Consider the following 12500-nt stretch of genomic DNA (forward strand, 5'->3'; position numbering starts at 1 on the left):
AAACTCTACCCAAGGAGCTGGCGCGAAGAAGGGAAGTCAACCGTGGGTCTTAACCCTTTGGGTTTTGCTGGGTTACCTGATGGGTTTTAAGGTCGATTAATTCCTCAATATTCACTGATGCCACATCAAAAGTAAAAGAAATTCCTCCTATGTATTTAGAATGGCCACTTGAATCAAGCTGAGATCGACCAATAAAAAGGTCCAGCAAACTAGGAGAGCAATGGTCTCAATGCAAACGGCTGGCGTCACGCTTCTTGCCCTTATTTGTTTAACGTTTTCTATTTGTTTAACCACGCAATGACTAAAGCTAAGGCTTGTCGTTGAATCACAATACATATAACAAACGGCTTTGCAGGATTAGCGATCTATGTAACAGATTCTGATACCAAAAAAAAATCGTCAGGCGGAAGAAAACGAAAAATCGAAGACAAGTTTCAGTGTTTTTCACTTTTTCACTGACATCCAATAATGAGTGCAGAATAATTCACAGACGTGATGTGAAAACAAAACAAGATTTTGCAATTCAAGCAAGTCACGAAAACTACTGGGAAAGTCCATAAAAAAATGCACAAGGTCATATAGTAAAATTATGCAAGTCTACGTTGCTGGTGATAAGTTTATGATAAAAATATGAAGAGATGAATAAAGAGACTGAGTCTTTTTTCCAAAACCTTTAACAGGAGAGCAAGGTTAACATAAAAGAAAGTATTTAGCTTTAAAATGCTGACGTGACTCGTGTCCGTGCCATCAATCGGTCTCTCTCTGCAATTTATACAATACAATGCAATACAAACTTTACTGACACTCCCTAAAGAGGGTTTTTCGGTGACATGTACATCAAAGTCCAGATTGTGGATATTTTTTAACAGGTTCCCTTTGCGCAACTTTACAACTTTTCTAAAGCTCAGATTTCCATTTCTCTTAAGCTGTACACGCGAACACAAATATCATAACTCTTCCACAGAGATATCTTTTTAAAACTTACTGACAATTGGAAAAGTAATGTTTAATTTTACTGTAAATACCTATTGACTTTTTTTAAGGAACAATAACCATGAGCAACTATTTCAGATCGACTTTTGGAGAAAAAAAAGAAAAGACATGTACAACTTCTATTGCGTGATGTTGCGTTAAAGCCAACAGGAAGTGCTTCTTGAAACATCTTAAGCTTACAACATGCTCGACATATATTGAATTCGGTTAAGCAGCCAATGTCATTGTAGTAAAAGAAAAGTCGTGTCCTAAATTGTTATCGGAATACTTTTAGAATGTGCACTTGAGCACATTCAAGCAGTTACATAGAAGAACAATATTGATCTTATCTTGATTTCTTGTGGTTGTTTAACAGAGCATAATTATGTAAAGTAAAAGGCTAGCTATACAAGTGAGCTCTCAAGGCGATCAACCCAAGTGGCTCATCCAATCAGAACTTATCCCGATTTCAAGAGATTATCAGTAGAGCTACATCACTTGGATGGGATACAAGTCCATCGAAAGTTAGACCTTAGCATTTCTTCTGACTTTCCGGTACCCAGAGAGAGTACTGGGAGGCGAGAGTATCTAGCCCAGAAATACAACCCTATAACCCAGCCTGCCAGGTATCTAGCTCGGACCTCTACACCTGGAGTCCACCACGCAAGGGCTGGTCTACGAGTCCCCCTCTACCCCCCCCCCCTGATATTCACTAATTGTTTGGTTGTCGTTGTTATCTTTATGTTATTGATGCTGCTTGAGTTGCCGTCAGTAAATGACTTTACAACCGTTGACTCATGTAAGAAATTGATCTTTGATGAGGCTTAAAAATACATCGCGATGAGTGTTGACTGCTTCATGCTCTACAGGTACAAGGAATTACACAAAATTACAAGAGTCGATTCTTAACATATGTGCATAGTCACGGGCAAAAAGACATAGAAATGTTATCAAGTTGCTTTCAAACATCTTTATTTTTTCAATTTTGTCAAAATTTAGTATCACATCAGCCATTAATATGGAGGGTAGGTTGCTTGCGATTATGCTAGTTTTGAACGTATAAATAAACCAGCTTGTAAAAGCGAAAAGGTAAGGAAGCCAATTCACAATTTTGCCATTTATAACTGAGCTGTCAAAAATCAAAAACATTTCCCTCATATCCGCTTAATAAACAGAAAGGGATTTCATAAAATCTTTGGTGAAACTTCGCGTAGTTTAATTTTTCCTGTGTCCTACTAAGCAGTGGTGAAGGGAGGACCGCATACGTTCATAACCCAGTTTACTTTCTTAGAGTCAGCCTGCTGAAATGACTGTTTTCAAAACTCCAGTTAGCAAATTCTCGCAAAATGCTGCAAACATTCGAGATTGCTTTCAATGAGCTGACTCTCAATAAGCACGAACAAACTTAAGTCAAAAAATACAAAACTGCGCAAAAAGTCCAAAAACTCGAAAACTCAAACAGCTGCGGTTGTTTGAAAGAGCAAGATAAAAACGCATTGAAAATTGGACGGTTTGTGAAGGAATGAGTTCTTTTTTTTTTTTTAAGAAATTTGGAGTACATACATAGCGAACCCTTTACTCACGACTTTACGAATCCTTAAAACTAATTATTAGTTTTGATGATACTGAACGATATGACCAATTGGCCGGTTTCTTCTCTTACATGCATGTAATGAAATAAAAGAAACAGTGCCATTATTCAATTCAGGGATACCAGGGGCAATTCAAACTCATTCAAGAAACATCTATATCCGCAAGCAACAGACATGGAGGTGTTTTCAACCCTCTATACTGTTTCAGTTATTTGTTAAACGAAAAGCTCCTTTCATCAACACGATAGTGTTTGTAAGTGCGTTGCTTCTACGCATCTGATGAACCGGCATAAAAAAGCGAAATGCCAAAGAAGCCAGTTTTCATTTTAAATTCTTACAAGCTTTCAAATCTCAGTGCTCAACAATCCAGTGATTTTATTAATAATCACTTAAGTGCTATCAATTTCTTTAATTTTTCACTCTTAATAGTAAGAATATGTGAATTCATCGAAAAGTCATGTAACCTTTCTCTGTTCATTTTCCTTTTGAAATACTCACAAAAACCAATCCTAATGATAATGAAAACCACTTTAGCGTTTTCTTCTCTTCATTAAAAGACATTGCTTGACTTATCTTTAGCTAAAACTTTTACAAACCTTTTTCTTTAATTGTGATATTTGATATAATGCAATATAATCGATTAACACGTTTCTTCTCGAACATACTTTCTACCAATTATAAGAAATTGTGTTGTCATTCAGGGATACAATGAGCACACCAGAAACATGCATAGCTTCGAGCATAGCCTCGAGCATAGCCAGAAGCGTCATCGAGTCGGTGTTCCACGTCCTTTTCAAAAGTCAGAATTTTGTTAAAACAAAACGCCCTTTGATCAACGCGGCGTGGTAAGCTTGTGAGTATGTTATTTGCATTTATACTTTAACTAAAATACAACAGCGACATGCGAAGGAACCTATTCAGTTTCAATTTTACAGCCTTCAAGCTGCTAAACTTAACCACTCAAAAATTCAGCAGTTCTGTACCCAATTATCCTTACGTTGCTTTTTCCTTTTTTTTTTTTTTAATTAGTAATAGCAATAATGGCATGAAGTCGTGAAAACGGCATGTAGTCTCCATTGCGGCTCGAGCGAGCGTTTCCTCTTTTTTTTTTTCGGAAATACACACTCTTTGGCGTGCCTTCAGATATATATTACACAATACATTGTATGGCAAGAGTTCCATATAACCCCTTGCATTAATTATGCATAGAGTGTTGCAAAGAAACCTTTATATTTAGTCTTTCTGAAATGAATGCATAATTAATTTTGGGGTTATAGGGAACTCTTTCCCATTATATTACATAATATAATGCGACGTTAAAGTTAGGCCAGTTTCGGTTAATTCCAACATACATTTAATGAAATAAAACGAAAAGAGCCACCGTAAGGTATACAATTCAAACTTAACCTTCGCGTACCTCTGAAAAACAGTCGAAAAAGTGTCATTAAATTGTGACTAAATTCCACATCAAATGTTAGAACTTTTCAAAACAAAAGGCTCTTCTGATCGACATGTTGGCAAATGTGAGTATGGCTTGTTATAACACATGTCCATTGTCCTTCTTGGTAAACCAGCTTGTAACAGCCAAATGCCAAACGTCTAGTTGCCTTTTTAAAATTCACAAGCAGTTATTAAATCTTACCTCTAAAAAAAGTCAGCAATTCTGTTGCTCACATCCACTTAATAAACGGAAAAATAGTTCGCGATAAAATTTCACTTAGCTTGAAGCAATGATATTTTACCCCCTCGCTGTTAAAAGACTACAGCGAGCGAGATGCCGGATTTAAAAGTATTGAATAAAGGGGTTTTAACTGATATGAGAACTCGATCAACACTCCCTTTACAAATGAGTTACATGTTTAGAACTTTCCAATACTCTGCGCTGCACACTTTCGAGACAGAAATTCACTGGAATTACATTAATCACCACGAATATTTTTACGCTAAAGATGCAGGGTTTACCATAGCGCTGTCGGCTTCAAAATTGCTTAAAGCTAAAAATCACACACACACAAAATTATCATACCAAAATCTTGAAGAAAAACCTGGCAAACCTCACTTCAAAAATATAACTGCTTCAGAGCGTAATGTCGGTACTACTGTGCACTCCTAGTCGTGGCTTCAAAGATCAATGAATCTACCGCTAAATGTTACATATCTTGTTCTTTTGAAAGGTAATGAGAAGCCAATAGCTGATGTTGGAGGATGTCATGTGACTCAATTGTGTGCTTGGCTAAGATCCCCTGAGGTAAAACGCTGAAGTGGGCATTAGATCTTAACAGTCTTCATCTCGGCTCTCTTCACTTGAAAACCCTAGAAATCAATGATACCCCATCCACTGTCATTCTGATAACAACATCAATTTTCCTTCTTGAGGTTAATTCCTGAGGTTTTGAGGGTTCAGTAAAGGTTAATCAGTTTTCGTTATGAAGCGTGGAGTGACGTCGTAAATTTAGCCTTAAACAATTTTCCGCAAACTCGAACTAACAATTTTTCAATTTTTCTTTAAACGAAATCAATTTGATTTTAGAGTTGAAACAGCGTTTGAAATAACCAAACCTCGCACAAATATTTCCGGAATGTTAAGCCTGTCCAATAATTGCGTGACAATAATTGTAAACCAATGTGATAGTAATGGGCGTTGTTTTGTCAACACTACAGTAGAACCTCGCCAGCTCGAACTCGTGAAGGAAACGAAAAATGGTTGGAATTAGGGGGTGGATTCGAAATCCTAAAGGTAAAGGGAAAATGCTTCAAGTTAATGGGCGGTTCGAGTTTACCAGATCGAGTTAGCGCAGTTCTAGTTTTTTTTTTTTTTTTATAGTTGAATATGCTGGCGGCGATAAAGTGATTGGCCGGGTTATGTTTTAAAAAATCAAGAAATTAATAAAAGAAATAATTTCTTAGATGCTGAGAATAGTTTACACTTTAGGGATATACATATCCGCGAGCAAAAGACAAATTAGATTTGCATGTATTTTTTTGCCCTTGCACTGTTTTTGCTCTTTTACATATAAGACATTCGATAAGCTTATCTAAGCGATATATATAAAGTAACTATTGATAGCAAATGCACAATTGTACTCCAGATTCTTGTCTCCTACGGGATTCTTTAAGCAATACATCGCGCTTTCTATCGGTTTAATTACCGTCGTGATAATCCAAGCAGGGTGTTGGGGGAAAACGTCGAGGAAATTTCATAAATATAGATAACAAAATGGAATACATGTAGACTGCCTGAAGAAATGCGTTCCTCAAAACACGTGCAATCAGAATGGCAATATTGATCCTCATTTCAATTCCTGTGGGTGTGAAACGCTTTGTAATTATAACCACTTGAAAGTGGTACGCGTTATTTTTAAGTACATCAGTACTTCACGATACACCGTTAGATCACGTTTTTTTCAAATTCAAGTAACAAATTGTTTCTAGCTGAGATGCTAATTGGACATCTTGATGCAAATGACTGGCCGGTTTCTGCTTTAACGAAAATGGTCCAAAAATGAAAGAAATGATAAGTAACTCGATAAGATACTTCGAACTGTACACAAGACAGATTGACTCAGTAAAAATACTTGTCATCACATTTTGCAATCGAAATACAATAAACAAACACTACACAGTTTGATTTAGTCTTAAGCTACATAGACCTGTTATGGGAATGAATGTAGTCCTTATACACAGAAATAAAGGTTTTTACGAAAGGCTTAAATAAACAAAAGTCATAGAAAAAAAGAGGCGGTAAAAAATCAGATGATCATGAACACGTTTTAGCGTTGGAAACTATTTATGTGACAATGATACCTTATAAAGGTAAAAGATAAATAAAGGAAAAAGAAAGCAAACTTAGTTTGTTGGTGAATCGCACCTGGGATAGTTACTGTAGTAAATAGCAACAAGGGTCTTCACAAAGTAGCTCAGTAACATTTGATCATGAGATCGCAACGATTGCAGAATAAGCATGAAAATTCGCTTGAAAATGCTGAGGGTGTTGCCCAAAACGTATAATCTAGAAAGAATTAATTCCTAAAACCGCGGATTTAGCTGTGAGTAGGCATGACACTGCATTATCTTTCCGCCGAAAAGCGTCGTGCAATTTTATATATATTCTTTTTTGTACCACGCTTGGGGCTATTAATTAATCACCATCACCTTTAGGGTAAAGAATATCTGAGAGATTTGGCGGCCAATACTGATTTACCTTACTATTTTGAAGTTTTGACGCTTAACGTTGGTGTTTGGTGTCAATGTTCAACTAAACGTTAATATAAAGGCCTCGAGACAAACCCGTTCACTCCAAAGATCTCATCAGTAATTCTCCTTACTGTTTGCTGTAAAATTCTTAGGATGTTAGTATGGAGAAATTGGTATTGGGTCAACTGATAATCCACTGATTCATATTTTCCTTTATTCTCATCCGTTGTTATTGATATCGTAAGGAGAAAATGTGTCGCGGTCACTCATGGGAGTTGAAGAGTTAAATGTTTGGGCTCAACTTCATAAGCAGCGAATAGGACATGTTTATCATCATGTGGTACAAAGACTTTATTCAATTCAAACAGTTTAATTTCGCTAAAATGCAATATTGATGATAGCGGTTTAAACATCTACATCTCGATTTTATCATTTAAGAATAACATTTGTTATAAACTTTGAGTTTGCTTAATAAGTATTCAATGCGGGAAACTTATTTCACTTGGTCCATTTTACATCCCAGCTCGCGGGCCTGTAAGCAGATGTCTCTCCGGTACTGCCGCTCACGTTGTGCCTAAAGATTTAATAAACGTGATTTTAAAATTTAGTATCAAGTTAAGTCGAAAAAACAAGCATAAAAACAAGACCGTTAAACCCTGACAGATAGTTGGAGTCAAATGAATCAAAAGTACCTTGACTTGCACCTCCAATTCAAGTATTGAATAACTTAACTGACATCAACAAGGCAAACCGAACAGACAAATTAAAAAACCTGCACTAACCTCCTCTAAGCGTCTACGAATGTTCGTCTTCAACATTTTTAAATTTTCAGCCCCTCCTTCCGGGTCTGTCCCTTAAAGAGTTTAAAACGGCTTTCAGTAAGAAAAATTCAGTTAGATTAGTAAGTGGATTAAAAAGGGAAAGATATTTGCACTTAGTCATGTATTTCTGTTACCTCGCAGTCTCCACTCTTCTTACAATCTTTAATATATATAGAGCCCTCGACCAACGATGAAGAAAGGAAAAGTGAAAAAATACAAAGCGCTGTGGTTTTCATCTTGCTTACACGAGCTTCAGTGCGCGAAAAAATAGTGGTATATATATATAAATAGAATAAATGTTTGAAGAGAAAATTTGCCCTGAGCGGGATGAAATTTTGCCCTGAGCGGGATGAAATTTTCTTTTCAAACATTTATTCTATTTAAGTATGATTATTTGGGGTGTACAGGGTCAGGGTTTCCCTTGTATACAAAATATATATATATATATATATATATATGCAGTAAACAACTAAAGATGTGTACAGCTGTAGTGAAACGCTTTTTCAGCTCAGCTCGGAGAAAACTAATTACTTCCTCAGTCATCATGCATCATAACAACGCATCAGTCAAAATGTACCACGATTTTTTGATAACGCGATTTAAATCAAATTGTTTAGTATGCCTTATTGCAGGACGCCAGTTAACTTATCCAAAAATGTGCAGAGTATTTTCTTCGCTGCTTAAACTGAGTAGACCTAAGTAAGCATTTTTTAAAGGCAAAAATGAGAAAATAAACAAAGACCAACCAGGAATTCGCATCGAACGAGTGAGGTCTCTAAGCAGCCGTTTAGGTCCGCCTGAGCTGTCCGGCTGGATCACGATAATTTCTTGTTTACCTGTATTTTATTGTGAAACTTGAAGTGTATATAAATGCGTTTCAGAGGCGGCGGTGCGTTTTGAGACATGGAGGGAGGAGGGGAAAGTGGGGGAGGCTTACCTTGCCCCCACCCATACGCATACTCCTCAAATTTTCCAAATTAACTTTGCATTGTTCGCTGGAACAGGCAAACCTCTTTGTCATCTTAATAGCTTCCGTAATCAAGTTTTGTCTTACTTTTATTTTTTCCGGCACAGTCTAAAATCTTCCAGCTTCGCATTCAAGTGGGCCCCCAAAACAAAAATTAAATCCTATACTAGACACGCTGTGTAGTTTAATGGAGAATTGCTGCGGTTGACAGGCATTTTGAACACAGGCCTGAGCTGTTCAAAAAAAGTTCTCACTGAATATCCTTTTATTAATCAGGATGCTGATGAAATGATTTGTGAAAAGATCACAAGATCAAGTATTCTACCAATTTTTTCAGCAAAAATATTTATTTTGTTAAGCACGATGCTGATGAAATGATTTGTGAAAAGATCACAAGATCAAATATTCTACCAATTTTTTCAGCAAAAATATTTATTTTGTTAAGCACGATGCTGATGAAATGATTTGTGAAAAGATCACAATATCAAATATTCTGCCAATTTTTTCAGCAAAAATATTTGTTTTGTTGAGCACGGTGCTAATGAAATGATTTGTGAAAAGATCACAAGATCAAATATTCTGACAATTTTAAGCTGCGCCAGCAAATTTTTTCGGTATCAAAACGTAGGGGGCTGTATCCCCCAGATTTTTGTTTATGGGGACTTGGACCCCCCCCCCCGCCTCCTGCTCCGCCGCCAATGTCGTTTATACTAACAGCATCGCTAACGAAATTTTATAAATAAAAATGAAAACGTATAAACTTAACTGCCCTTCTCGTAGGATTTTGTCGCTTTCCCAAAAACAACACCGTGAAGGGTTTTTAGCTCCTGGCTTGTACACTTCCGTACATTGCAAATTATCATAGGCTGTCGTCAAAGAACATTGTTGCTGACTTGATATGAGCCTAAGAAAAGATTTTTCGTCTCTTTCTCTTTCGATCAAAATTAATTTCATGAGAGGGTTACGGAACAGTTTTGAGTTTGTTTAGCCACTTCTTGTTACGGAATCGGTCGGAATCAGCAGGAATGCTGTAGGATGCCTCCTTCGAAATACAGCTGTCGAGCTTTTTTTATTTCGCTTTATTTTCTGGGTTAAAGCTCCTTTTGTTGAAGAAACGTCTTAAAGAATTAAATCTTGATCAAACTTAAAAGAGATGTCTTAGAAAAAAATACCACCGATGTTTTAAAAGCCAAGTGCGAAAGCGAACCATGAAGTTTAAGACCTACTATTAATTAAAAGTTTACGAACAGAACTCTTCCCCGTCAACTTTGAGGAAGTTAATCAATTTCTAAGTCATCAGTGAAACTTTCTCCCCTCACCAATATGTCCATACAAGCGCTCAAAAGTTATTAATAATGTGGCTGTCTTATAAAAGAAATTTGCATTTTACAGATCATTAGTATGTATTTATTTGCACTCATCAAGAAGGTAACTTGTATTAAAACAACAACAACATCTGTTCTATCATTTTTTCTTTGTTTGCTTCGAACTTTCTTTTTACTTTCTTCTTCCGGTTCTTTTTCCGGTTTGAAAGCCTCGAGAGGTATTTTCGCATGACAAATGATCAGCATTATGTGTGATATTTTTCTTTTATCATTTTATTCTCATTATTCTCTGTTACACGACATACATAACTTGTGTGAAGTTCGCATTAGCATCTTTTCATGAAGTTGATTCTTTATCTCTCCTGTTTGCAATTAAACTGAGCTTCTTCCAAATTGACAGTTCGTATTCACAAAAAGCTTATCTATAGAAATGACACATGGCGGCAGTGGTCAGCTTTGCAAAGAGTTCCAGTTTATTCCAAAAGAGCAAAACGGAGTGGTGACTTCCTATAAGACAACCGGAGAACACCTTTACAATCCGATGTTAAGTCAAAGCTTAACCAGTGTAATATTTGCGCAAAGTTGACCGTCTTTCAGCGCCTTTGGGAACAAATCGGAGAGTTCAGATGGCTTTAGCATCGACGTCAAGTATGTGTTCAAACTTTGGTCCTCCAAGAGTTCTCTCATACTTCACAGAGTCCTTTCAGTCTTCCTTACAAGTTTAACCATTCCTGGAAACTCTTTGGTCTGTTTGGCCATCATAAAGGATCCTTTCAGAAAGTTGAAAACACCATTTAACTATTTCCTGATGAGTCTGGCGGTGACAGATCTGGTTGAGGGAACGATTATGGATCCCGTTTCAGTTGCTTTTCACACCAGCGAAGCGCTTGGCTTCAACTTGACTACTTAAATAGCAAAATCCCACACATTCTATACTTCATCTTATGCACGCCGTCTATTTTAACACTCGCGGCACTTACTGTGGATAGATATGTGGCCGTATCGACGCCAGTGAAGTACAAAACAATGGTTACCTCCAAGCGTGCTATTGTAACATCCATATCAATTTGGGTGGCAGCGCTGGGGTTTTCCTTTTGTATACTTTGAACTGGGTTTCATATTCTACTCCTTTATTTTTGCAAACACTGCTGTTCTCAACACGTTTGGGGTTCTAATCTTTGTTCATGTAGGAATACTTAAAAGACTGGGACAGAGATCGAGATATTGGCGAAAAAGGAGAGCAGAGGAGGGGACGGCATCTGATGAACAGGAGAACCAGAAAAATCTTGTCAATACAAAGGGGGACAGCAAGGCAACTAAAGCATTAATGATTGCGCTTCTTGCATTTTTTCCTTCGTTTACGCCAGTCTGTGTTCTGATTTATGTGTTAAATTTTTGCTCTGGTTGTGTGTGTTTATCTACTGGTTGCGGGATTTGCAATTCTAAATCGTCTCGTGTAATTCTGGTATTAACCCTTATCTATACGCATGGAGGCTTCCTCAGTTGAAAAGAGCATTTTAGAAATTTCTTTGTCTCAGGACACGCGCTAAGATAAGTGAAGTTACTAAAACACCAGTTCACGCCACTGGCAATTTAGAAACCAGCCAAATACCTAAAACTGTTAGCGGAGAAGACGTAAATATTTCACCCGTTTAAAAAAACTTAACAATCATAACACGCTCTCAAAGAATGAGTGTCGTTTCGTACTCGTATCCCACGTATATTTTTGGCAATTTCTAAATTGATAATTTTATGAGTAAGAAGTTTTAATAAGTCCAAAAGAGATAAATTTATGAACTTCCAATGTTTTTTTTTTTTTTCCTTTTGTTTTTTTTTTTTTTGTTTTTTTTTAACGTTGTGAAAATAAGATGTTTGAGGGGATTGCATAAACTCTTCGTATTATTGCAAATGTTCAGTCACGCTTAGTCGCGCGAATAAAATTAATCTGCAAGGGAAATAACGGTTGCCGCGGAAAAGGCTCATTCTTGTTCGTCTTTCGATTTTAGTGCTTCCGCCAGCACTTAATTTTCAATTTTTTTCTTTCCTTTTTTGCCGATGTCTTTTCACTCGTTCAACACGATACTAAAGAAAACCATCATGAAAGTTAACGTGTGTAAAGCTGGACGCCGGTTGACGTGAGCCAGTCTGGAAAAGCCGCTCAGTCCTGCACTCGCACACTTTTTCGACGTTTTTTCCAAATTCTAACGGCGGGCCTTTCGACCTCATTCCCAGGGCGCTTTTCCACCCGTCCTCTCAACGAGAGGAGGTTGCGGGGCTTTAGCAGACTAGTGTATGTTTTTCATTTTTATACCACTAGCTGAGAGGTTATGAAGCATTGAAAGATAGGATAAAAACTTTAGGAGGAGGTATTTATCTAAGCAGGCCTATATTCTGTTGAAATAATAAAAAAAAAGAACCAAACGCACAAATTACAAGGCACCCGCAAGCGGGCACAGGTTAATATACACCAAAAGCGGCTAATTGCCGGGACGCGTTGCCATTTGGAACGAGACTCGTGCGATATCGTTCGTCCGATGGTATCGATTCGTGTGAAAATCGTGTAAAATTCCCCGCGGCAAGTGATGATTTCTCCTTTATGCATGGTTAGATGTTGACAATTCGTAGACAT

General features: G+C 37.1%; 1 protein-coding gene, 1 long non-coding RNA gene and 1 pseudogene across 5 annotated transcripts in view; 1 reads left to right on the top strand and 2 right to left on the bottom strand.

Moving 5' to 3' along the window:
- The window catches only part of LOC148733470 (uncharacterized), a 40531-nt gene that overhangs the window by 6183 nt on the left and 21848 nt on the right, over positions 1–12500 (bottom strand). Inside the window, exon 1 of one of the 4 annotated variants that reach the window (XM_088759215.1) lies at positions 4624–4772. The exons of 2 other annotated variants lie outside the window; for them this stretch is intronic. The gene's annotated coding sequence lies outside the window, so the exon portion shown is untranslated. Of the gene's footprint in view, positions 1–4590; positions 4773–12500 lie in introns of those variants that run through there. One more of the 4 variants, XM_088759214.1, reaches the window with a different exon arrangement.
- On the bottom strand, positions 7085–8789 carry LOC111322911 (uncharacterized). Its single transcript, XR_002694116.2, has 3 exons — positions 8326–8789; positions 7541–7611; positions 7085–7332 (listed from the first exon to the last, which is right to left on the bottom strand). It is a non-coding gene; the product is annotated as an uncharacterized LOC111322911 (long non-coding RNA).
- Positions 10175–12239, top strand: LOC111322908 (histamine H2 receptor-like; annotated as a pseudogene).

The sequence above is a fragment of the Stylophora pistillata genome, chromosome 4, assembly GCF_964205215.1.
Source record: "Stylophora pistillata chromosome 4, jaStyPist1.2, whole genome shotgun sequence".
NCBI lineage: Eukaryota > Metazoa > Cnidaria > Anthozoa > Scleractinia > Pocilloporidae > Stylophora > Stylophora pistillata.